This window comes from Pseudophryne corroboree, chromosome 4, assembly GCF_028390025.1.
Source record: "Pseudophryne corroboree isolate aPseCor3 chromosome 4, aPseCor3.hap2, whole genome shotgun sequence".
In the NCBI taxonomy this organism is placed as follows: Eukaryota; Metazoa; Chordata; class Amphibia; order Anura; family Myobatrachidae; genus Pseudophryne; species Pseudophryne corroboree.
The window spans coordinates 168,566,133-168,594,013 of record NC_086447.1 but is presented as its reverse complement, the minus strand read 5'-3'; the positions used below and the strand labels follow the sequence as shown (position 1 = coordinate 168,594,013).

Sequence of the window (27,881 nt, the reverse complement as noted above, 5' to 3'; positions counted from 1 at the left end):
ATTCTTCAACTATGGCAAAAGATGTGGCCTAACAGTGAGTGTCCTGCCAAACTTCCTTCAGAGCACACCTGACTTTGGGGATGAAGGTGTTTTGAGCGATTTTATTTTGGAGAAATTCCTCCAAAGAAGACTGTAAAGGCTAATTTAGTCTCCTTGGTCAAAGAAGGTACAGCAGCGGCGTAGCTATGCCTGACGGGCGCCCATAGCATAATTCCGTGCCACGGCACAGACCCGCCCCCCGCCGCTGCCACCTCACGTGTCTGTGTCCCCCCCGGGGAATTCCTCAAAAGAACCCCTTCCCCACAGCACTCACCAGTGGGGCTGCACTGCCACCTCATTCGCTCTCCCGGCCGACCCGGCTCCATCTCGTGTCTCCTCACCAGGGACGTGCAGTCAGGGGAGGCAGGGGAGGCAGAGCCTCACCTGTCATATTCCAGTGAAAATAGCTGTTTTTTACACTGATTTGTGTTAGAACACAGATCAGTATAAAATGATGCTATTGTCATTGGAATATGAAGTTGCAGCACTCTGCAAATGCAGAGAGCAGAGGAGAGAGAGGCACCGAGAGATCTGCCTCTCTCTAGCTGTCAAATGCTGTACGGTTGTGTCTATGTTGCCTTCGTGCAAAGGACCTGGACGTGACAAAACGAGTGGGCAGGAGACAACTTCCGCCCTTACAGCTCCTAAATGTTTCCTTCGTTCTCCGTTCGTTTAGGGTATTTTTTTTTCTATGCAGCATTGGACCCCTCGCGGGCTCGCTTCGCTCGCCACGCATCGGGCTCGGTGTCTCGCTCCGCTTTGCTCGCCACACTTTTCTATTCCAAATAGATTGTGACATGGACCCAGGAGGTTATGGGAAAGGTCCTTAGCGCGAAGAGAATCTAGACGCAACCAATGCTGTACGGAGCTGGGGGCGGATCTGGGGGCGGAGCCACGAGTCAGGCATAATCCTGCATTGAAACAGCTCCAGCTTGAGGCAGCTCTGACATGCGTGCTTGACACAGGCTGAAGGCACGCCCCTCAGTTATGCATATGCATTAGCTACCTCACTCGTCCTCCTTCTCCTGTGCTGCACTGAACGTGGGATACAGCCATAAGGAGACAGCTTCCTCATACAGATCACCAGGCAGGTAAACATCAGTGAAATGCCTGATCCCCCAGCTCTATCACCTTATCATCCAGCAAGGTTTAATGCTGAGGGCACCATAGTGTGGGAAAGCTATCATTAACTGGCCCCAGCAAACATATAGCTGACCACTGCACTGCTGCTGAGGGGGAAGAGGTTTCTTTAAAGAAACAGTCTACTAAAAAGGTACAAGTGTTATGTGACTGCCCGTGCACACTCTTACATGGCAAGATTTTATGTGACACGTTTCCAATTTGGTCTTGTTATGTATGGAGGTACTCTCTAGTGGCATATGACACAGTACTGTCCACTTCACTGTCTTTTGTAAGAATGTATACATTAACAGCAGTCTATATTTTTATTTTTTCCTTAATGATTTACATCTGTAGTGTGTGTGTGTGTGTGTGTGTGTGTGTGTTTGTGCAGGTGTGTGTGTATGTGTGTGTGTGTGTGTGTGTGTGTGTATGTGTGTGTGTGTGTGTGTTTGTGCAGGTGTGTGTGTATGTGTGTGTGTGTGTGTGTGTGTATGTGTGTGTGTGTGTGTGTGTGTGTGTGTTTGTGCAGGTGTGTGTGTATGTGTGTGTGTTGGGGGGGGGGGGCAGGGGGGAGGTGGAGAAGGCACAGGTCTCTGCCAGGAAGAAAGCTCAGCCACTTTCCCCCTGTACTGACATGGTGCTGCTGCAAGACTCATACCACTTTCACATCGCTAAAGCAGGTCACATGACCCCTTTCAGACTGACGGCACCAACCCAGGTTGGTGACGTGCGCAGTGACGTGTGCAGAGGCGGTGCTTGGAGATCAGATTATCTCCCAAGTGCCGCCTATCCCTATAGTGTGAACGAATCCTGGATCACATCGACCCGGCATCCCATTCACACTGTGCACCTGACCCGGGAATAACCCTGCTTTATTTCCGGGTTGAAATACCAGGCCATGCGACGCGGGAAATCGGAATATACCCCTTTCACGCCGCACCTAAACCCATGTCAACCCAGCAATATATTGGGCAATATGTGCGGCGTGAAAGGAGTATTACAGAGGCAGAGCTTCTATTTCCCTTTTTGCAGGGTTTTATTAATAACTAATATGGCATTGATTAGCAAAATGTACAGAACCCCCCCCCCCCCCCAAAAAAAATAAATAAATAAATAAAATACAAGTGTTCCATAAGAAACTGGACACAAAGCCTACTTATAGTGTATGGTACAGTGACAAGGGGCCTAATTCAGACCTGATCGCAAAAGCAAAAATTTTCTCTAATGGGTAAAACCATGTGGGTCATTCCGACCCGATCGCACGCTGCAGTTTTTTGCAGCCGTGCGATCGGGTATCAACAGCGCATGCGTGCCAGCCGCAATGAGCAGGCGCTTTGCTGCCCGGCGACGGCAGCTACGACAAGAACGAAGAATGCGTTAGCAGAGGCTAATGCAAGAAGATTGACAGGAAGAGGCCATCTGGGGGTGTCAACTCACCGTTTTTGGGAAGTGACGAAGAAAATGCAGGTCTATCCGGCCGTTTGCAGGGAGGGATCCTAACGTCAGCTCCAAGAAGATTCATCACAGCGGCTGAGTAAGTCTTGAGCTGTGCAGAGACTGCACAAACTTTTTGTTTGTGCAGCTCTCTGCACAAGCGATCGCTCCCCTACACAGCCCTAACCCCCTCCCCTGTAGGCGGTGATTACCTGGTCACAGCAGTGCAAAAATCCGCCTGCATGCGACCAGGTCGGAAGTAGAGATGAGCGGGTTCAGTTTCTCTGAATCCGAACCCGCCCGAACTTCATGTTTTTTTACACGGGTCCGAGCGACTCGGATCTTCCCGCCTTGCTCGGTTAACCAGAGCGCGCCCGAACGTCATCATCACGCTGTCGGATTCTCGTGAGGCTCGGATTCTATCGCGAGACTCGGATTCTATATAAGGAGCCGCGCGTCGCGGCCATTTTCACACGTGCATTGAGATTGATAGGGAGAGGACGTGGCTGGCGTCCTCTCCGTTTAGAAATTAAAATAGATAGGAGAGTGAGAGTGAGACACTTCATTTACTTACTGGAGCTTAGGAGGAGTTATACTAGTGACTGATGACCAGTGACCTGACCACCAGTGCAGTTTTATAATTTATTATTATTTAATAATCCGTTCTGTTCTTGTTCTCTGCCTGAAAAAAACGATACACAGTGACTCAGTCACACTCACATACCATATCTGTGCTCAGCCCAGTGTGCTGCATCATCTATGTATAATATCTGACTGTGCTCACACAGCTTAATTGTGGGGGAGACTGGGGAGCAGTTATAGGTTATAGCAGGAGCCAGGAGTACATATTAAACAGTGCACACTTTTGCTGCCAGAGTGTCACTGCCAGTGTGACTGACCACTGACCACTGTGACCAGTGACCTGACCACACTGACCACCAGTATAGTATATTGTGATTGAATGTCTGCCTGAAAAAGTACACTCGTCGTGTGACTTGTGTGGTGTTTTTTTATTCAATAAAAATTAAAAAACTCATTCTGTTGACAGACAGTGTCCACTCCAGCAGGTCCGTCATTATATAATATATACCTGTCCGGCTGCAGTAGTGATATATATATATTTTTTATATCATTATTTATCATCCAGTCTACTAGCAGCAGACACAGTACGGTAGTTCACGGCTGTAGCTACCTCTGTGTCGGCACTCGGCAGTCCATCCATAATTGTATACCACCTACCCGTGGTTTTTTTTTTCTTTCTTCTTTATACATACTACATCTCATTATCATCCAGTCTATATTAGCAGCAGACACAGTACAGTACGGTAGTCCACGGCTGTAGCTACCTCTGTGTCGGCACTCGGCAGTCCATCCATATTTGTATACCACCTACCCGTGTTTTTTTTTTCTTTCTTCTTTATACATACTACATCTCATTATCAACCAGTCTATATTAGCAGCAGACACAGTACGGTAGTTCACGGCTGAAGCTACCTCTGTGTCGGCACTCGGCAGTCCATCCATAATTGTATACCACCTACCCGTGGTTTTTTTTTTCTTTCTTCTTTATACATACATACTACGTCTCATTATCATCCAGTCTATATTAGCAGCAGACACAGTACAGTACGGTAGTCCACGGCTGTAGCTACCTCTGTGTCGGCACTCGGCAGTCCATCCATAATTGTATACCACCTACCCGTGGTTTTTTTTTTTCTTTCTTCTTTATACATACTACATCTCATTATCATCCAGTCTATATTAGCAGCAGACACAGTACAGTACGGTAGTCCACGGCTGTAGCTACCTCTGTGTCGGCACTCGGCACTCGGCAGTCCATCCATAATTGTATACCACCTACCCGTGGTTTTTTTTTTCTTTCTTCTTTATACATACTACATCTCATTATCAACCAGTCTATATTAGCAGCAGACACTGTAAAGTACGGTAGTCCACGGCTGTAGCTACCTCTGTGTCGGCACTCGGCAGTCCATCCATAATTGTATACCACCTACCCGTGGTTTTTTTTTCTTTCTTCTTTATACATACTACATCTCATTATCATCCAGTCTATATTAGCAGCAGACACAGTACATTACGGTAGTCCACGGCTGTAGCTACCTCTGTGTCGGCACTCGGCAGTCCATCCATAATTGTATACCACCTACCCGTGGTTTTTTTTTTCTTTCTTCTTTATACATACTACATCTCATTATCATCCAGTCTATATTAGCAGCAGACACAGTACAGTACGGTAGTCCACGGCTGTAGCTACCTCTGTGTCGGCACTCGGCAGTCCATCCATAATTGTATACCACCTACCCGTGGTTTTTTTTTTCTTTCTTCTTTATACATACTACATCTCATTATCATCCAGTCTATATTAGCAGCAGACACAGTACAGTACGGTAGTCCACGGCTGTAGCTACCTCTGTGTCGGCACTCGGCAGTCCATCCATAATTGTATACCACCTACCCGTGGTTTTTTTTTTCTTTCTTCTTTATACATACTACATCTCATTATCAACCAGTCTATATTAGCAGCAGACACAGTACGGTAGTTCACGGCTGTAGCTACCTCTGTGTCGGCACTCGGCAGTCCATCCATAATTGTATACCACCTACCCGTGGTTTTTTTTCTTTCTTTCTTCTTTATACATACATACTACATCTCATTATCATCCAGTCTATATTAGCAGCAGACACAGTACAGTACGGTAGTCCACGGCTGTAGCTACCTCTGTGTCGGCACTCTGCAGTCCATCCATAAGTATACTAGTATCCATCCATCTCCATTGTTTACCTGAGGTGCCTTTTAGTTGTGCCTATTAAAATATGGAGAACAAAAATGTTGAGGTTCCAAAATTAGGGAAAGATCAAGATCCACTTCCACCTCGTGCTGAAGCTGCTGCCACTAGTCATTGCCGAGACGATGAAATGCCAGCAACGTCGTCTGCCAAGGCCGATGCCCAATGTCATAGTACAGAGCATGTCAAATCCAAAACACCAAATATCAGTAAAAAAAGGACTCCAAAACCTAAAATAAAATTGTCGGAGGAGAAGCGTAAACTTGCCAATATGCCATTTACCACACGGAGTGGCAAGGAACGGCTGAGGCCCTGGCCTATGTTCATGGCTAGTGGTTCAGCTTCACATGAGGATGGAAGCACTCAGCCTCTCGCTAGAAAACTGAAAAGACTCAAGCTGGCAAAAGCACCGCAAAGAACTGTGCGTTCTTCGAAATCCCAAATCCACAAGGAGAGTCCAATTGTGTCGGTTGCGATGCCTGACCTTCCCAACACTGGACGTGAAGAGCATGCGCCTTCCACCATTTGCACGCCCCCTGCAAGTGCTGTAAGGAGCACCCGCAGTCCAGTTCCTGATAGTCAGATTGAAGATGTCAGTGTTGAAGTACACCAGGATGAGGAGGATATGGGTGTTGCTGGCGCTGGGGAGGAAATTGACCAGGAGGATTCTGATGGTGAGGTGGTTTGTTTAAGTCAGGCACCCGGGGAGACACCTGTTGTCCGTGGGAGGAATATGGCCGTTGACATGCCTGGTGAAAATACCAAAAAAATCAGCTCTTCAGTGTGGAGGTATTTCAACAGAAAAGCGGACAACAGGTGTCAAGCCGTGTGTTGCCTTTGTCAAGCTGTAATAAGTAGGGGTAAGGACGTTAACCACCTCGGAACATCCTCCCTTATACGTCACCTGCAGCGCATTCATAATAAGTCAGTGACAAGTTCAAAAACTTTGGGCGACAGCGGAAGCAGTCCACTGACCAGTAAATCCCTTCCTCTTGTAACCAAGCTCACGCAAACCACCCCACCAACTCCCTCAGTGTCAATTTCCTCCTTCCCCAGGAATGCCAATAGTCCTGCAGGCCATGTCACTGGCAATTCTGACGAGTCCTCTCCTGCCTGGGATTCCTCCGATGCATCCTTGCGTGTAACGCCTACTGCTGCTGGCGCTGCTGTTGTTGCTGCTGGGAGTCGATGGTCATCCCAGAGGGGAAGTCGTAAGCCCACTTGTACTACTTCCAGTAAGCAATTGACTGTCCAACAGTCCTTTGCGAGGAAGATGAAATATCACAGCAGTCATCCTGCTGCAAAGCGGATAACTGAGGCCTTGACAACTATGTTGGTGTTAGACGTGCGTCCGGTATCCGCCGTTAGTTCACAGGGAACTAGACAATTTATTGAGGCAGTGTGCCCCCGTTACCAAATACCATCTAGGTTCCACTTCTCTAGGCAGGCGATACCGAGAATGTACACGGACGTCAGAAAAAGACTCACCAGTGTCCTAAAAAATGCTGTTGTACCCAATGTCCACTTAACCACGGACATGTGGACAAGTGGAGCAGGGCAGGGTCAGGACTATATGACTGTGACAGCCCACTGGGTAGATGTATGGACTCCCGCCGCAAGAACAGCAGCGGCGGCACCAGTAGCAGCATCTCGCAAACGCCAACTCTTTCCTAGGCAGGCTACGCTTTGTATCACCGCTTTCCAGAATACGCACACAGCTGAAAACCTCTTACGGCAACTGAGGAAGATCATCGCGGAATGGCTTACCCCAATTGGACTTTCCTGTGGATTTGTGGCATCGGACAACGCCAGCAATATTGTGTGTGCATTAAATATGGGCAAATTCCAGCACGTCCCATGTTTTGCACATACCTTGAATTTGGTGGTGCAGAATTTTTTAAAAAACGACAGGGGCGTGCAAGAGATGCTGTCGGTGGCCAGAAGAATTGCGGGACACTTTCGGCGTACAGGCACCACGTACAGAAGACTGGAGCACCACCAAAAACTACTGAACCTGCCCTGCCATCATCTGAAGCAAGAAGTGGTAACGAGGTGGAATTCAACCCTCTATATGCTTCAGAGGTTGGAGGAGCAGCAAAAGGCCATTCAAGCCTATACAATTGAGCACGATATAGGAGGTGGAATGCACCTGTCTCAAGTGCAGTGGAGAATGATTTCAACATTGTGCAAGGTTCTGATGCCCTTTGAACTTGCCACACGTGAAGTCAGTTCAGACACTGCCAGCCTGAGTCAGGTCATTCCCCTCATCAGGCTTTTGCAGAAGAAGCTGGAGACATTGAAGGAGGAGCTAACACGGAGCGATTCCGCTAGGCATGTGGGACTTGTGGATGGAGCCCTTAATTCGCTTAACAAGGATTCACGGGTGGTCAATCTGTTGAAATCAGAGCACTACATTTTGGCCACCGTGCTCGATCCTAGATTTAAAGCCTACCTTGGATCTCTCTTTCCGGCAGACACAAGTCTGCTGGGGTTGAAAGACCTGCTGGTGAGAAAATTGTCAAGTCAAGCGGAACGCGACCTGTCAACATCTCCTCCTTCACATTCTCCCGCAACTGGGGGTGCGAAGAAAAGGCTCAGAATTCCGAGCCCACCCGCTGGCGGTGATGCAGGGCAGTCTGGAGCGACTGCTGATGCTGACATCTGGTCCGGACTGAAGGACCTGACAACGATTACGGACATGTCGTCTACTGTCACTGCATATGATTCTCTCACCATTGAAAGAATGGTGGAGGATTATATGAGTGACCGCATCCAAGTAGGCACGTCACACAGTCCGTACTTATACTGGCAGGAAAAAGAGGCAATTTGGAGGCCCTTGCACAAACTGGCTTTATTCTACCTAAGTTGCCCTCCCACAAGTGTGTACTCCGAAAGAGTGTTTAGTGCCGCCGCTCACCTTGTCAGCAATCGGCGTACGAGGTTACATCCAGAAAATGTGGAGAAGATGATGTTCATTAAAATGAATTATAATCAATTCCTCCGTGGAGACATTGACCAGCAGCAATTGCCTCCACAAAGTACACAGGGAGCTGAGATGGTGGATTCCAGTGGGGACGAATTGATAATCTGTGAGGAGGAAGATGTACACGGTGATATATCGGAGGATGATGATGAGGTGGACATCTTGCCTCTGTAGAGCCAGTTTGTGCAAGGAGAGATTAATTGCTTCTTTTTTGGTGGGGGTCCAAACCAACCCGTCATTTCAGTCACAGTCGTGTGGCAGACCCTGTCACTGAAATGATGGGTTGGTTAAAGTGTGCATGTCCTGTTTATACAACATAAGGGTGGGTGGGAGGGCCCAAGGACAATTCCATCTTGCACCTCTTTTTTCTTTAATTTTTCTTTGCGTCATGTGCTGTTTGGGGAGGGTTTTTTGGAAGGGACATCCTGCGTGACACTGCAGTGACACTCCTAGATGGGCCCGGTGTTTGTGTCGGCCACTAGGGTCGCTTATCTTACTCACACAGCTACCTCATTGCGCCTCTTTTTTTCTTTGCGTCATGTGCTGTTTGGGGAGGGTTTTTTGGAAGGGACATCCTGCGTGACACTGCAGTGCCACTCCTAGATGGGCCCGGTGTTTGTGTCGGCCACTAGGGTCGCTTATCTTACTCACACAGCTACCTCATTGCGCCTCTTTTTTTCTTTGCGTCATGTGCTGTTTGGGGAGGGTTTTTTGGAAGGGACATCCTGCGTGACACTGCAGTGACACTCCTAGATGGGCCCGGTGTTTGTGTCGGCCACTAGGGTCGCTTATCTTACTCACACAGCTACCTCATTGCGCCTCTTTTTTTCTTTGCGTCATGTGCTGTTTGGGAAGGGTTTTTTGGAAGGGACATCCTGCGTGACACTGCAGTGACACTCCTAGATGGGCCCGGTGTTTGTGTCGGCCACTAGGGTCGCTTATCTTACTCACACAGCTACCTCATTGCGCCTCTTTTTTTCTTTGCGTCATGTGCTGTTTGGGGAGGGGTTTTTGGAAGGGACATCCTGCGTGACACTGCAGTGACACTCCTAGATGGGCCCGGTGTTTGTGTCGGCCACTAGGGTCGCTTATCTTACTCACACAGCTACCTCATTGCGCCTCTTTTTTTCTTTGCGTCATGTGCTGTTTGGGGAGGGTTTTTTGGAAGGGACATCCTGCGTGACACTGCAGTGACACTCCTAGATGGGCCCGGTGTTTGTGTCGGCCACTAGGGTCGCTTATCTTACTCACACAGCTACCTCATTGCGCCTCTTTTTTTCTTTGCGTCATGTGCTGTTTGGGGAGGGTTTTTTGGAAGGGACATCCTGCGTGACACTGCAGTGCCACTCCTAGATGGGCCAGGTGTTTGTGTCGGCCACTAGGGTCGCTTAGCTTAGTCATCCAGCGACCTAGGTGCAAATTTTAGGACTAAAAATAATATTGTGAGGTGTGAGGTATTCAGAATAGACTGAAAATGAGTGTAAATTATGGTTTTTGAGGTTAATAATACTTTGGGATCAAAATGACCCCCAAATTCTATGATTTAAGCTGTTTTTTAGTGTTTTTTAAAAAAAACACCCGAATCCAAAACACACCCGAATCCGACAAAAAAAATTCGGTGAGGTTTTGCCAAAACGCGGTCGAACTCAAAACACGGCCGCGGAACCGAACCCAAAACCATAACACAAAACCCGAAAAATTTCCGGCGCTCATCTCTAGTCGGAATGAGGTCCCATGTGCACTGCAGGTGGGGCAGATGTAACATTTGCAGAGAGAGTTAGATTTGGGTGGGTTATATTGTTTCTGTGCATGGTAAATACTGGCTGCTTTATTTTTACACTGCAATTTAGATTTCAGTTTGAACACACCCCACCCAAATCTAACTCTCTCTGCACATGTTATATCTGCCTCCCTGCAGTGCACATGGTTTTGCCCATTAGAGAAAAATTTTGCTGCTGCGATCAGGTCTGAATTAGGCCCAATGTCACTGGCTGCCTGACTGCGTGCCAGAGTTGCTGCCCACTATATAATGTACTGTACTGTAAGTGACTCTGGCCAGTGTGTACTGTGCCTAGCAATGGCAGTGCAGTCACTTGCGCTAAGGGATGTGTCCCTTATGACATATGCCAGTAGTCTGCACAGTCTACAGCATAGTGCAGCCCTCCCCGACATGCTCTGCTATTGGGTTCATATATATGTAAATCTGTCTTTGATATTAGCCAGTGCCTCCCCAGCCATTTACCTCACCGCACGTCACTGCTCCTCACAAATGCTGGGAGGAGGCGTGGATGTGGTCCAGGGATGTTCCTGCAGACTCAGCCATGCCTCCTCCCAGCATTAGTTAGTACTCAGTAGAGGCGGAGCTGGCGGCCAGGTGAGCAGGTGTGGTTGCAGTGCAGCAGCACACCTGTAAAGGTAAAAGATGCCAGCGCCGTGGCTCAGCAACTAGGTGCAGGAGAAGGCCAGGCCCCAGAGACAACTCAGGCCCCATAGCAGTCGCATCCCCTGCACCTATGGTAGCTACGCCCATGAGGTACAGTAGTTACCCAATCTCCTGGGCCTGAATGATGACAACAGACTACTATGCAGCTGTAGAAGAGAAAGCAAGGCCTAATGGAAGAGGAGGACAGGATCATTGGCAAAATGAAGGTAGTGCTCTGCTTTTTGCTGCATGAGAAGTTTAGGCAGGAGGAGTTTTGAAAAAACTGATTGATGGAACATTTTTGGATGCCTTCGGCTTTTTATGCACATTAACTGAAAATTGTGAGGTTGCATAGTAGACAATGCTGAAAATAAAGATAGTTTAGATCAATCAGGCAAGTTGTGAGGTAGCTACTGTAGTACTTATAGGTAAGATGCATTTGAAGCCACTGTTTTTTAAATCAAACTAATTTAAGGGTACCACAGAAGATATGGGTCCACTGTTACCAAGTAACGCATATTGTGAATTATAAGCAAATGTGTGTGAGTCCAAAGAGGAATGGATGGACTTGCAACAGAAGAATAAAGCAGCTGCAGGAGAGAGACACAGAGTATTTAAGATGACTGCCTGTGTGCTTGACTTGGGCACTGGAAAGAATGAGTGCAGCAGAAGTGTAGACTTGCTTGTAATAATGCAAAAACTTCTCAAGGCTGAAAGAGTGAGGAAGTCCTTGTCGGCCCTGCAGTAGACCATAGGAATACTCCAGGCAGGGGTTTTATGAGCCCCCTTAACCTCCCAGTTAGAGAGTTTGAACCCAAGTTACTACACTCTCTGAATCAGAGATGTGGGTTACCCAGAGCTAGGACCGATCACCAACTAGAACAATCAAATTTGTAAAATCACAGGATTCTGCAGATTGTGGCAGATGCATTGTCACAATTACTGTTGATGGAGAGCTGGAAGTTGTAGGAACACTTTAGAGGAGGCAATTGCAGAAGAAGTCTCCCGAGTGCTCCAAGCGGTGAGGGTAGCTTAAGCTTGTATTGTGGAAGATAGGAAAAATGGGAGAATCCCACAAAACAGCAAATACAAAAATCTGACTTTGGAGCTGTAATAGCACTGTAACAGGGTCAGGGGAACAGCTACCATCTCCTGGGGTAGATGGCAGTGTGCAGCAGCTGGGAGATCACACAAGTCACTTGTTTTGGTGCACCTACCCTCAGCCAGTTTTCTTGTGAAACAGAAATAAACATCAAAAATAAAATACACCTTACCAGTTGGCACTAACTAAACATAGGATAAGCTTAACAAGTGTTGAATACAAGTTCGACAGTTATTAGGTTCACAGTGTTTAGGTTAACCCCAAAAGGTCGACATGCACAAGTTCAACATTGACAAAAGGTAGACTTTAACAAAAGGTCAACACGGGAAAGGACAACACATGAAAAGGTTGACATGAGATTTTTAGTTAATTTTGGTGTCATTTTCTCTGTATTAACATTTGTATCCTCAATAATTGTGCATCCCCTCGCATGACTCACTTCGCACGCCATGTTTCATCCAATGATACCGTTCCCAACTGGAGTCCATGTGGATGGTAAAGTATGAAAAATTGATAAAAGACAATTGAAACCCCGCAAAAAAACTCATGTCAACCCTTTGCTGCGTCGACCATTGTCATATCGACCTTATTGTAATGTTTGCTTAATGCATGTCGACAATATGGTGTTGACCTATTGACTGTCAACCTTGTAACTGTTGGCTTATCATCTGAATCCCCTCCTAACTTACTAAACAAAAAATACAAGGAAAAGTTTACCATGCACAGCTCACTGGTTTTCTAAAGCAATGTTCTCTCTCGCTCACAGAGACTCCACAGTCACTCCTCTTTCCCCAGGCAGTGTGAGAGACAGATAATCAGGCTGAATGCCTTTTGACACACACCTACAATTGAAAGTACTAATTAGCGTTCTGTGAGGCTAATAGCCCAAGGACACGTAGTGGGCCTCGGTGGATGGAGAACCTCCCTCTCTTCTCACATCCAACCTCTGGAGCCTAACCCGGTTCTCACTAGAGATGTGCACCGGAAATATTTCGGGTTTTGTGTTTTGGTTTTGGATTTGGTTCCGCGGCCGTGTTTTGGATTCGGACGCGTTTTGGCAAAACCTCCCTGAATTTTTTTTGTCGGATATGGGTGTGTTTTCGATTCGGGTGTTTTTTTTCAAAAACCCCTCAAAAACAGCTTAAATCATAGAATTTGGGGGTAATTTTGATCCCATAGTATTATTAACCTCAATAACCATAATTTCCACTCATTTCCAGTCTATTCTGAACACCTCAAACCTCACAATATTATTTTTAGTCCTAAAATTTGCACCGAGGTCGCTGGATGACTAAGCTAAGCGACCCAAGTGGGCGGCACAAACACCTGGCCCATCTAGGAGTGGCACTGCAGTGTCAGACAGGATGACACACAAAAAAAATTAGCCCCAAACATCACATGATGCAGAGATAAATAAAACAAAAATAGGTGCAAGATGGAATTGTCCTTGGGCCCTCCAACCCACCCTTATGTTGTATAAACAGGACATGCCCACTTTAACAAACCCATCATTTCAGACACAGGGTCTGCCAAACGACTGTGGCTGAAATGACTAGTTGGTTTGGGCCCCCACCAAAAAAGAAGCAATCAATCTCTCCTTGCACAAACTGGCTCTACAGAGGCAAGATGTCCACCTCATCATCATCCCCCAATTCCTCACCCCTTTCACTGTGTACATCCGCCTCCTCACAGAGTATTAATTTGTCCCCACTGGAATCAACCATCACAGGTCCCTGTGTACTTTCTGGAGGCAATTGCTGCTGGTGAATGTCTTTACGGAGGTATTGATTATAATTCATTTTGATAACCATCATCTTCTCCACATTTTGTGGAAGTAACCTCGTACGCCGATTGCTGACAAGGTGACCGGCTGCACTAAACACTCTTTCGGAATACACATTGGAGGGGGGGGGGGGCAACTTAGGTAAAATAAAGCCAGTTTGTGCAAGGGCCTCCAAATTGCCTCTTTTTCCTGCCAGTATACGTACGGACTGTCTGACGTGCCTACTTGGATGCGGTCACTCATATAATCCTCCACCATTCTTTCAATGGTGACAGAATCATATGCAGTGACAGTAGACAACATGTCAGTAATCGTTATCAGGTCCTTCAGTCCGGACCAGATGTCAGCACCCACTCCAGACTGCCCTGCATCACCGCCAGCGGGTTGGCTCAGAATTCTTAGCCTTTTCCTCGCAGCCCCAGTTGCGGGAGAATGTGAAGGTCGAGCTTTTGATGGGTCACGTTTCGCTTGACTTGACAAGTGTCTCACCAGCAGGTCTTTGCACCTCTGCACACTTGTGTCTGCCGGAAAGAGAGATACAACGTAGGCTTTAAACCTAGGATCGAGCACGGTGGCCAAAATGTAGTGCTCTGATTTTAACAGATTGACCACCCGTGAATCCTGGTTAAGGGAATTAAGGGCTCCATCCACAAGTCCAACATGCCTAGCGGAATCGCTCCATTTTAGCTCCTTCTTCAATCTCTCCAGCTGCTTCTGCAAAAGCCTGATGAGGGGAATGACCTGACTCAGGCTGGCAGTGTCTGAACTGACTTCACGTGTGGCAAGTTCAAAGGGTTGCAGAACCTTGCACAACGTTGAAATAATTCTCCACTGCGCTTGAGTCAGGTGCATTCCCCCTCCTTTGCCTACATCGTAAGCAGATGTATAGGCTTGAATGGCCTTTACCTGCTCCCCCATCCTCTAAAGCATATAGAGGGTTGAATTCCATTTCGTTACCACCTCTTGCTTCAGATGATGGCGGGGCAGGTTCAGGAGTGTTTGCTGGTGCTCCAGTCTTCGGCACGCGGTGGCGGAATGCCGAAAGTGGCCCGCAATTCTTCGGGCCACCGACAGCATCTCTTGCACGCCCCTGTTGTTTTTTTTTTAATTCTGCACCACCAAATTCAATGTATGTGCAAAACATGGGACGTGCTGGAATTTGCCCACAAGTAATGCACGCACAATATTGTTGGCGTTGTCCGATGTCACAAATCCCCAGGAGAGTCCAATTGGGGTAAGCCATTCTGCGATGATGTTCCACAGTTTCCGTAAGAGGTTGTCAGCTGTGTGCCTCTTATGGAAATCGGTGATACAAAGCGTAGCCTTCCTAGGAACGAGTTGGCATTTGCGAGATGCTGCTACTGGTGCCGCCGCTGCTCTTCTTGCTGCGGGAGGCAATACATCTACCCAGTGGGCTGTCACAGTCATATAGTCCTGAGTCTGCCCTGCTCCACTTATCCACATGTCCGTGGTTAAGTGGACATTGGGTACAACTGCATTTTTTAGGACACTGGTGACTCTTTTTTTGACGTCTGTGTACATTCTTGGTATCGCCTGCCTAGAGAAGTGGAACCTAGATGGTATTTGGTACCGGGGACACAGTACCTCAAGAAATTGTCTAATTCCCTGTGAATTAACGGTGGATACCGGACACACGTCTAACACCAAGACAGCTGCCAAGGCCTGAGTTATCCGCTTTGCAGCAGGATGACTGCTGTGATATTTAATCTTCCTCGCAAAGGACTGTTGGACAGTCAATTGCTTATTGGAAGTAGTACGAGTGGTCTTCTGACTTCCCCTCTGGGATGACAATCGACTCCCAGCAGCAACAACAGCAGCACCAGCAGCAGTAGACGTTACACTCAAGGATCCGTCGGAGGAATCCCAGTCAGTAGAGGACTCGTCAGACTTGCCAGTGACATGGCCTGCAGGACTATTGGCTTTCCTGTCTAAGGAGGAAATTGACACTGAGGGAGTTGGTGGTGTGGTTTGCACTGGGAGCTTGGGTACAAGAGGAAGGGATTTAGTTATCAGTGGACTGCTTCCACTGCCACCCAAAGTTTTTGAACTTGTCAATGACTTCTGATGAATGCGCTCCGGGTGACGTATAAGGGAAGATATTCCTAGGTGGTTAACGTCCTTACCCCTACTTATTACAGCTTGACAAAGGCAACACACGGCTTGACACCTGTTGTCCGCATTTCTGTAAAAATAATTCCACACCGAAGAGGTGATTTTTTTTTTGTAATTTGACCAGGCATGTCAATGGCCATATTCATCCCACGGACAACAGGTGTCTCCCCGGGTGCCTGACTTAAACAAACCACCTCACCATCAGAATCCTCCTTGTCAATTTCCTCCTTAGCACCAGCAACACCCATATCCACATCCTGGTGTACTTCAACAGTGACATCTTCAATTTGACTATCAGGAACTGGACTGTGGGTGCTCCTTCCAGCACTTGCAGGGGGCGTGCAAATGGTGGAAGGTGCCACCTCTTCCCGTCCAGTGTTGGGAAGGTCAGGCATCGCAACCGACACAATTGGACTCTCCTTGGGAATTTGTGATTTAGAAGAATGCACAGTTCTTTGCTGTGGTTTTGCCATCTTAACTTTTTTCAGTTTTCTAGCAGGAGGATGAGTGCTTCCATCGTCATGTGAAGCTGAACCACTAGCCATGAACATAGGCCAGGCCCTCAGCCGTTCCTTGCCACTCCGTGTCGTAAATGGCACATTGCCAAGTTTACGCTTCTCCTCAGACGATTTTAATTTAGATTTTTGGGTCATTTTACTGCACTTTAGTTTTTTAGATTTTACATACTTTCTACTATGACATTGGGCAACGGCCTTGGCAGACGACGTTGATGGCATTTTATCATCTCGGCCATGACTAGTGGCAGCAGCTTCAGCACGAGGTGGAAGTGGATCTTGATCTTTCCCTATTTTACCCTCCACATTTTTGTTCTCCATTTTTTAATGTGTGGAATTATATGCTAGTAATATATCAATAGCAATGGCCTACTGTACTGTACTATATATGTATACTGCTGGTCTCCAAAATGCTGCGCTGTCCTACTATATACTGCTCACAATAATGCAGCACAGAGATAGTATACTTGACACAGAGCTGCAAGATACACAGCAATGGCCTACTGTACTATATATGTATACTGCTGGTCACCAAAATGCTGCACTGTCCTACTATATACTGCTCACAATAATGCAGCACAGAGATAGTATACTTGACACAGAGCTGCAAGATACACAGCAATGGCCTACTGTACTGTACTGTACTATATATGTATACTGCTGGTCACCAAAATGCTGCACTGTCCTACTATTTACTGCTCACTATATGCAGCACAGAGATAGTATACTTGACACAGAGCTGCAAGATACACAGCAATGGCCTACTGTACTATACTGGTCACCAAAATGCTGCACTGTCCTACTATATACTGCTCACAATAATGCAGCACAGAGATAGTATACTTGACACAGAGCTGCAAGATACACAGCAATGGCCTACTGTACTGTACTATATATGTATACTGCTGGTCACTAAAATGCTGCACTGTCCTACTATATACTGCTCACAATAATGTAGCACAGAATAGGATACTTGACACAGAGCTGCAAGATACACAGCAATGGCCTACTGTACTGTACTATATATGTAACATAGTAACATAGTATCTAAGGTTGAAAAAAGACACTTGTCCATCGATTTCAACCTATTTGTGGTCTCCTATGCACTATTATTTTGTATAAAATTTTGACTGAAGTTGATGACTGCCGTTACGTTTTACCCCTCTTTTTTATAATAACCATAGTGTGTGACTATGCCCCGTTACCCTGGATATCCTTATCCGTTAGGAATTTATCTAACCCATTCTTAAAGGTGTTGACTGAATCGGCCATTACAACTCTCTCAGGCAGGGAATTCCAAACACGTATCGTCCTTACCGTAAAAAGTCTTTATGCCGTATTGTGTGGAATCTCCTCTCCTCTAACCTGAGCGAGTGTCCACGAGTTCTCTGTGTTGATCTAAACAAAAACAGGTCCTGATCATGTTCCCTCTTAATCTCCTCTTTTCCAGTGTAAACAGGCCTTGTCTTGCAAGCCTTTTGTCGTATACCAGCGTCTCCATACCCTTACTTAGTTTGGTCGCCCGCCTTTGAACTTTTTCTAGCTCCAGGATATCCTTTTTGTAGTAAGGTGCCCAGAATTGTACACAGTATTCAAGGTGTGGCCTCACAAGTGATTTATATAACGGGAGTATAATACTCTCATACTTATCATCAATTCCCCATTTTATGCATGCTAATATCTTATTAGCCTTCTTTGCTGCAGTCCTACTTTGGGTACTACTGCTCAGTTTGCTATCTATGAGGACACCTAAGTCCTTTTCCAGTATAGAATCCCCTAATTTTACCCCATTTAGTTGGTAGCTGTTATGTTTGTTCTTGTTACCACAGTGCATTACCTTACACTTGTCTGTATTGAAGCACATTCTCCATTTCACTGCCCAAGTTTCTAATTTAACTAAGTCGTTCTGAAGTGACTCAGCATCCCCCTCCGCATTTATAACTTTACACAATTTGGTATCATCTGCAAAAATTGACACCATGCTCTCTAGACCTTCTGTTAGGTCGTTAATGAAAATATTGAACAATAGCGACCCTAATACTAAGCCTTGCGGCACACCACTTAGCACTTCAGTCCAAGTTGAAAAAGATCCATTAACCACAACGCGCTGCTCCCTATTATCTAACCGGTTTTTGACCCAAGTGCATATTGTGCTTCCTAGCCCTGATTCTTGTAGCTTGTAGATAAGTCTCATGTGTGGTACAGTGTCGAATGCTTTGGCAAAATCTAAAAAGATTACATCCACCTCTTTACCCTGATCTAGGTTTGCGCTTACTGTTTCATAAAAGCCAAGTAAGTTGGTTTGACAGGATCTGTTCTTCATAAACCCATGTTGATTCCTTTTAATGACCTCATTGATTTCAAGGAACTTCTGAATACTATCTCTTAGAATACCTTCCAATACTTTCCCCACTATAGATGTAAGACTAACTGGTCAATAATTACCTGGTTCAGCTTTACTTCCCTTTTTGAATATAGGCACTACTTCCGCTATACGCCAGTCTTTGGGAACCATACCTGATATTACTGAATCCTTAAAGATCAAAAATAGCGGTTTTGCAAATTCAGAGTGTAGCTCCATTAGAATCCTTGGGTGAATACGATCGGGACCTGGTGACTTATTAATCTTTAAATGTTTTAATCAGTCACAGACTACTTCCTCGCTTAAATAAGTACCTATTAGTGGGATATTCTCATTATTGAGATTATGTGTTAGTCCCTGAATTGGGTCCTCTCTAGTAAATACTGTTGAAAAAAACTCATTTAGTGTGTCCGCTATGTCATTATCATTTTTGCTTAAGACTCCCAACTTGTCTTTTAAAGGGCCTATACTCTCCTTCTTTAATCTCTTGCTATTAATGTATTTAAAGATTTTTTTGGGATTCGCTTTGCTTTCCTTTGCTACTAGTTTTTCAGTTTCTTCTTTAGCTGCTCTTATTTCCTTTTTGCATATTTTGTCACATTCCTTATAGTGCTGAAATGACTCTGCTTCCCCGTCAGATTTGTATTTGTTTAAATGCTCGCCTTTTCTTGCCCATAAGTTCCTTTATCTTTTTGTTAAGCTACATTGGTTTATGATTTTTATTCCTTTTTTTGCTGCTCGTAGGAATAAATTTGAGTGTATTTTTAGCTAGCAGGAATTTTAGTACCTCCCATTTCTCTGTAGTATTTTTTCCTAAAAACAAACCTTCCCATTCAATATCCCTGAAAAATACCCTCATCTTTCAAAATTCGCTTTGCTAAAGTTTAGAGTCCTAGTCGAGCCAGTATAGGGCTGTTTATGAAAACTGATATTGAATGTGACCATATTGTGGTTGCTGCTTCCTATGGGTTCCCCTACTGTAATACCTGATACCAAATCCCCATTGTTTGTTAATACCAGGTCTAAGATTGCATTGTACCTAGTTGGTTCCTCAATTAGTTGAACTAAGTAGTTATCATTAAGTGTGTTTAAAAACATATTGCCCCTAGCAGTATCACATGAATCATTTTTCCAGTTTATCTCTGGATAGTTAAAATCTCCCATCACTACTATGTCTCCTACTCCTGCTGCTCTTTCAATTTGCTTTAGTAACAATTCCTCATCAGATACGTTGGTACCAGGTGGCCTATAGCATACACCCAATACTAACTTTTTTATTCCTTTTTCCCCGCATGCAATTTCTACCCATAATGTCTCGACAGTGTCTACAGTCCCCTCCTGAATATCTTCCCGTATATCAGGTTTTAAAAACGGCTTTACGTAAAGACACACCCCTCCACCTTTTTTATTTAGTCTGTCTCTCCTAAACAGTGTATAGCCCTCTAGATTGACTGTCCAATCATGAGATTCGTCCCAAGTTTCAGTAATGCCTATAATATCATACTGTTTGCTTGCTGCAAGTATTTCTAGTTTACCCTTTTTACCAGTCAGGGCCGTTTCTTGGGGCAGGCAAGCAGTGCAACCGCACTGGGCGCCCGCCGCTGCACTACCTGTGGGTCCCTGCTTCCCCCTCCTATTTCTCCCCGAGTAACCCGCTCGGGGGGCGGAGTTTCACGGAATGACGCGGTTGCGTCGTTACTTCACGACGCAACCCCGTCACTCCGCGAAAATCCCCCCCCCCGAGCGGAGTACAGAGGGGGATCCAAGTTAGGAAGAGGGAAAGGCCGGCGCGAGGAGCGACTGGTGAGGCGGGCCGAAGAGCGGTAATCGCCTCTGTAGGTATTCTCTCTCTCTCTCTCAATGTGTAAAATGGGGACACCTGCCGTAATGTGTGAAATGGGGATTATTGCCTGCCATAGTGTGGGGATTCAATGTATCAAGGGCATTGCGGTGTGTGGCATAATATGGTGCAGGGGGCATTACTGTGTGGGGCTTAATATGGTAGAATTTTGTTTTCCTGTGGTGGTCGTGATCTGTTGAAGCAGGGTCAAAAACTGGATTGTAAGGTAGTCTTTTCAGACGAGGCCACACCCATTTACATGAGGCCACGCCCCCTTGCCGGGTGCACGCGCAAGTTTTTTTTTTTTTAATCTAGGTGTGTGGGGGGGGGCACATTTTTTTATGTCATGGGGGGGCGCATTTTTAAATCTCGCTCTGGGAGCCAAATTGGATAGAAACAGCCCTGTTACCAGTAATGCTTCTAGCATTTACATACATACAACTAAGATAAGTATTTTCCCTTGGGTTAGGGACATCTTTCACCTTATGTAGCAATGATGACCTGTAATCATCATTGGTTAGTGCTTTGGTAAAATCTCTTTTAGTACCCATGTTAGTAACCTTACCGCCTGCTCTTACTCTCCCCCCAACTTCTCCCCCATTTCGTTTACTACCACCATCCCCACTATTCTCACTGCATGACCCGTAGTTTCTAGCTAAACCCTCCCCCCAGGCTCCTAGTTTAAAATCTCCTCCAACCTTCTAACCATCCTTCCCCCCAGCACCGCTGCCCCCTCCTCAGTCAGGTGCAATCCGTCACGACAAGAGATGGCGCCAGACTGAGAAGTCCGCCCAGTGTTCCAGGAACACAAACCCCTCTTTCCTGCACCAATCCCTAAGCCACACATTTACCTCCCTAATCTCCCTCTGCCTTCCTGGACTAGCGCGTGGCATGGGTAATATTTCGGAGAATATTACCTTAGATGTCCTTGCCTTAAGTTTCTTTCCTAAGTCCCTATAGTCTTTCTTAAGGACATCCCACCTTCCGCTAACTTTGTCATTGGTGCCAACGTGCACCAAGACCGCCGGGTCTTTCCCAGCCCCTCCCAACAATCTATCTACTCGGTCCGCGATGTGCCGTACCCGAGCACCCGGGAGACAACAGACTGTACGGCGATCACGGTCCCGGTAGCAGATTGCCCTATCTGCCTTCCTGATGATAGAATCCCCTACCACCACCATCTGACTAGGTACCTCACTATCTTTTATCCCAACTGTGCCAGAGGAACCGCTCCTCTGGATGCTAGAGGGAGCAGTCTCCTCCGGCACCGTCATTTTTTCACTATCATCCTCCAATTCCTTGTCCAGTCGGGCAAATTTGTTCGGGTTTGATAGTTCGGAGATGTCAAGCCTCCCCCTCTTTTTCTTCCTTCTAACTGTGATCCAGCTGGCTACCTGATCATCATCCTCTTCTACCAGTGTCCCCTCCCGCAACTCCTCCACCGTTCTGTCTAAACTTCGCTCGAGATTGTGTATCTCCCTCAGTCGCGTAACGGTTTACTCTATATCAGTTACCTGGGCTTCCAGGGCAACTGTTCGCGCACACCTCGTGCAGATGTAATCACACTGGGCTGGTAGCTCCAGGTGTGCATACATCTTGCACGACATGCACTGAGTGAGGTCCCCAATCACAGCCCCTCCCATATTGTTTGTAAGGTCTAACTCCCTGTTACTCTCAAAGAAAAATAAGCAAAAAGAAAAAGTAGAAGACAAACAATCTCACTTATACAATAATTAAGCTGGCTTATACTTATCTATCTTTGTGCGGTTCTTGGTCCTTCACTTTTATGCAGCCGTAGTACTCCAGTGCCCCCACTGAGTGGGACCTCTCCTGCGGCACCGATACTCCACTTAGCAGTTGCAGTTGTTCCAGCTCACTGCACCTCCTTTTCTCTTGGCTTCCAGCTCCTGCTAAAAAAAAAAAGCCCCTCACACACGCACAATCACAGCCCCTCTGCTACTCCAAGTAAGAGACCCTCTCACTCACTCACAAGGTCAGCCCTTTGCAGCCTTACCAGAAGTTTAATGGTACTGCAAATATGTGTGTTCCTGATTGTGTATTACAAAACTCACCTTTTTCTGTATTCTAACTCACCATTTGCTGTTACCCACTCACATACACTTACAAATCCAAGCAACACTTTAAAATACAAGCCCTTACAGTGAGCAAGCTCCAATGAGTCTAATCACTGATTGTATAGGCTCAGCCAGCTGCTTTAGTCAGCCACTACTCCTCCTGATTACTCACACCTGATTCAACCCCCTCCCTCTGGCTTTCTCCTCACACTTTTTTTTCCCCCTCCAAAAAAACCCCCAGTACAGATACAAACAAAAAAAAACCGTATAGTTACAAACAATCAGATTCAGATTAACTTTCTCTCACAATATTACTATCCCTATATGGATAGACAGAGAATAATCAGAACTCACCTTTTGCTGTTACCAACTCACATACACTTACAAATCCAAGCAACACTTTAAAATACAAGCCCTTACAATGAGCAAGTCACTGCTGGTCACCAAAATGCTGCACTGTCCTACTATATACTGCTCACAATAATGCAGCACAGAGATAGTATACTTGACACAGAGCTGCAAGATACACAGCAATGGCCTACTGTACTGTACTACTACAATACTGGTGGTCTCCAGTCCCCACAATGCAGCACACTAAGCACAGATATTTGCAGCACACTGAGCACAGATATGGAGCGTTTTCAGACAGAGAACGTAGATATTTTCAGCACACTGAGCACAGATATTTGCAGCACACTGAGCACAGATATTTGTAGCACACTGAGCACAGATTACGGAGCTTTTCAGGGAGAGTGGAAAATGGCAGCGACGTGTGGCTCTTTATATAGAATATGAAACTCGCGAGAATCCGACAGCGGGATGATGATGTTCGGCCGCGTTCGGGTTAACCGAGCAAGGCGGTAAGATCCAAGGCTGCCTCGGAGCCGTGTAAAATAGGTGAAGTTCGGGGGGGTTCGGATCTCGGCGAACCAAACCCGCTCATCTCTAGTTCTTACCAAATGCCAAAAGCTGCCAACAGAGCCAACAAAATATTCCTGGGGTTTTAAACCCCATATGTATAAAACCTGGGGCAAATATACCTGCCTTACACCACTATTCCAGTAATCTTGTCATAGCATGCATCCGACTTTTTAGACATTAAAATCTTACTGATTTATGTAATATTTGGATTCACATTATAACCAATATGAAACATACTTATGATAACAATTTCTTCTTTACTAATTAAATTTTCTGGCATCGGTGGAAGGTGGACTGTCTGTATATACTGTAACTGCAGCAAGTGTAAAGGGGGGTACTCACGGAGCGATATTCTAAGCAATCTGACTAGATTGCTTAGAATATAAGCCTGATCGCTCCGTGTGTACCCCTTACAGCGATAGTGATGCACAGCCCCACGCATCACTATCGCTGCTGCTAGATTGGCCTGCCGTGCAGGCCAATCTAGCGGGTCGCTCACTTCACGGCCCCGCCCGTCTCCCCCCGCACGCTTAGCACACATCGCGCTGTGCTGAGCGGTGTGAGAGATGTGTGCTGAGCGGTTCATTCAGCACACATCTCTCCCCGCATCGGCCCGTATATATGGGCCTTTAGATTCAATAAATTACTGACAGAAGTTCTGCTCTTGTACTGTATTGTTAATCTTTATATAGGAAGCCTAATTACAGGGTGGCTGGTTGGGACTAGGTAGCAAGCAGTAAAATGCAGTGTTGAAATAATCATCTCGACTAGTCAGCCAGCCAGTGGTGGAACCACATGCGAAAATATAATTTGGGCACCCTTGTCCACCCCAAACCATGTTCACAATATGCCACATGGCAGTGGGTGACAGGGAGAGGTAGAGGGTGACAGCGTACGGGACAAGGAGACAGAGGGTGACAACAGATGGCAAGGGGAGGCAGAGGGTGATAGCGGAATGCTGGGGGAGGCAGTGGTTTACAGGGAGAGACAGTGGGTGACAGGATTCTAAGCACAATGTCCTGTGTGGTGTGGAGAACAGGGGGCATGTACCTTAGGGGGGGCAGGTACACAGTGGCCTCTACTCTGTCTGTAACAGGGCCCCCTTCCCCCTTGTGCTTTCCCTAGTTTGGCACTCAGTCAGGCAGAATCTGATGGTGAAAGTTACACCGGTTGTGAACTGCCTTTAATTCACAGACAGCAGTGAATCAGACAAAATGTACAGCTGTCTGTAAATTAGAGGCAGTAAGTGACTGTGATCATCAGCGCTGATAAGTGTCAGGAATCCTTTATCAGTCCGACACACACTCTAGGTCAGGCAAGCCTCCATAAGGTAATGGTGAAGTCCTACAGGCACTGGGACATTCAGCCGACATTGCTCTAAAAAGTTTGTGGGGGAGGGGCATTTCAGGGGATAACTCATTGTTGGTCTGGGCAGCAGTGGGCCCCTTAGTCCTCAGGGGCCCCGGTTGCATTCCACGATGCAGGAAATAGCACATCGGAACTCCAAAGACCTCCATATGTAAGGGTGGTGTGGAACGCTGATGCATTCCACCCAGTGCACTTCCGGGAACGGAGATCTATAAGAATGATACAGTATATTGTTTTTCTTGTAAATGTTATATTTGTGTAATTACTTTTACCATTGTGGTCCTGCATGGTATATTACTATGTTTACCTCTTTTCACATTGCTGCTTTGTACAAATGTTTTTATGTTACGTAAGAAATAACGATGAGGTTCATGTCCTATCCACGAGGTTCATGTCCTATAATAGTGTGATTGGCCTATCCACCTTTAATTATTGTCCTGTTCACAAAGCCCGCATGTCTTGAAAACGGCTCCCATTGAGCAGAAACGCGTCAACAAGTATCTGGATTCTGTGAACTTTTATTCAACAAGGACTACAGAGGTGATTTGTTAAATTGTTTAAATGGTCTGGGCTCAATGTATTATTCTCTTTAGATGGATTTTTTTGCCTCAGTAGCCTTCTCTTTTATAATGAATTTTTGTATATAAATGTTATTATTCCTAGCATTTGGGCTATTATATGTGTGTGAATAAGATTCCTTTTTTTTTACAACATTCCTTGGACTGATACCCCACTGTTTTTTCTGGTTTGGATTCCATATGCATTATAGGAGGCGATCTGGAGGAAATTCATCACTGTGAAAATCAATGAAGCCCAGAAGAGATTATAAAGCTCATTATTATCATGAGTGAGGTACGCTATAAAGTCCAGTCACTAAAATGTCTAGTTATGGCTATGCCTTGAATGACTCGTAGCATGAAAGGATGGAACATACAAACTTGTATGCCGAATATATATGTCTGACTCAAATACTACTATGTTTCAGCTGGATGCATCAAGCAAAGTGGGCCACACACTGCATTGCAGTCAACAGCAAAGAGGACAGGAGCTACTACCTGATAATCGGAGTGCCTCCATACACTACACAATGTAAAAAGATCATCTCTATTCAAAGCCTGAAGTTGGCTGGTTGATAGTCCACTGTGGTCTTCAGATGACCAAATGTTGCAGCCTTCAAAATCTGAGTCAATTCCAGCCCAGTATCATTGGGCAGAATAATAGTTTTATGGCATTTTACCATGTGTTTCTAGCTGAAGTGTAAAAAATAAAACCTTTCAAGAAATTCATGCGTTCTAATCTTGGTGATCAGAAGACTGTATAATAAGAGAACACAGTAAACTTCCTAAATGAAGGATTATAGGATTATATTACAGTGTTAAAACCATAACTGCTTGAAGTGCTGAAAAAAATGGGATTTCCAAAGTCATTAATTTTTCTAACAGTGGCCCAGGAATTTATGTCAAAGATTTTTTTAAAATATGGTTATCAAATAACAAAAAAAAACCTAGCAATAATTGTAAATTGCAGGAAGAAAATGGGATTCATTTATTTGAGAAACAACGCTTTTAAATTTAACACTTTAAATGTCCTGAAAACCATCCTGTGTGAGCATTTTACATGTCAGGTCACATATACTGTATGTTGAGGATCCGCCTCCTAAATGAGTACATGGAAATACATGAAGTATGTCCATGTTTAGCTACAAAGTACAAGTCTATACAGTATGTGCAAATTACTTGAAGACTAATTAGTCCATCTGTGCTTGTGCTAAGCTTCAGAATATTTTATTTGGGAGTTGAGAAAGAATAATGTCAGGGCTACTTAATATTTATATCTATGTAAGCCAGCAAAAGTACAGATCAACAATTACTCATCAAATAGGGATATTTTTTTATTTAATCATGTTATTTATGATACATGTATTTTAAGGAATTGGCAGATTCACCATATAATAGTAGCAGCATCTATTCACTCTCTGTGTAAATGCATGCTGTGCACCATTGGAGATGATGTCATGCTGAGGTGACTCACTTCCTGTTTGTCTCCTGTTACTTCCACTTGGTGTCTGGCTCATGCTGAGTAAAGACCTGTATTACACTGATGCTGCAAGTGTCATTCTGAGTTTGTTGTTACACATCTACATGGTGTCAGAACTGGGATGCCATGGCACAAGGTCTCAGGAGAATAGATCCGCTGATATTTGATGAAAATGTGGCTGACAACTGGCTGAGGTTTAAAAGGGAATTGCACGTATACTCCATAGCAGGCCTTTCAGACAAATCCAAAAAAGTCCAGGCATACACGCTGCTGAACCTCGCAGGCACCGATGCTGTGGACAAATCAGATGCTTTTGTTTACGCTGACGGAGAAGACAGAGAGGATCCTGACATCCTAATTGCAAAGTTTGAAGAGATATGTATGCCAGTAAAGAATGTAATTATGGACATGCATGTTCTCAACAACACAAACCAAAAGGGTGATGAAGTCTCCACACTAAAGCTGCTGGCAAAGAAGTGCAATTTTGGTATCCTCACAGAGGAGATCATCCGTGACAGAATCGTATGCGGCATATGCAGCAACAAGGTACGTGCACAGCTGCCATGGGAGAAGGGCCTCACATTAGAAACTGCAATAAATATCTGTACGTTAAATGAGCAGTCTGAAAAGGGCACAAGGGAACTAAGAAAGGACGCTGAGGTGTGTGTCATGGTGGTCGTTCCTTGCCGATTCTCCACGTATGGGAACTGCGCGGCACAGCACCCTCCTGACAAACAAAGCTGCCCCGTATATGATAAACGATGTAATGCATGTGGCAAATGGAATCATTTTGCAAGGTGCTGCAGCTCCAAAGATCAAACTTCCATAAAGCGACAGTCTGAGTCGCACTATAGCCACTCACCCCGGCGGATTAACCAGGTTGAAACAGAGCCAGGGTGTGAATCGGTTCGCATGACAGTTTTTGATAGTGTGGACCA

The 27,881-nt window shown here is 45.6% G+C and overlaps 1 long non-coding RNA gene across 1 annotated transcript in view; it reads left to right on the top strand.

The window, feature by feature from the left end:
• Positions 1–26,134, top strand: part of LOC134911212 (uncharacterized) — a 155,842-nt gene extending 129,708 nt beyond the window's left edge. The window contains exons 3-4 of the long non-coding RNA XR_010176406.1: positions 25,676–25,758; positions 25,892–26,134. This is a non-coding gene — a long non-coding RNA (uncharacterized LOC134911212). The remainder of the gene's footprint in view (positions 1–25,675; positions 25,759–25,891) is intronic.
• The last annotated feature ends 1,747 nt before the right edge of the window (positions 26,135–27,881 follow it).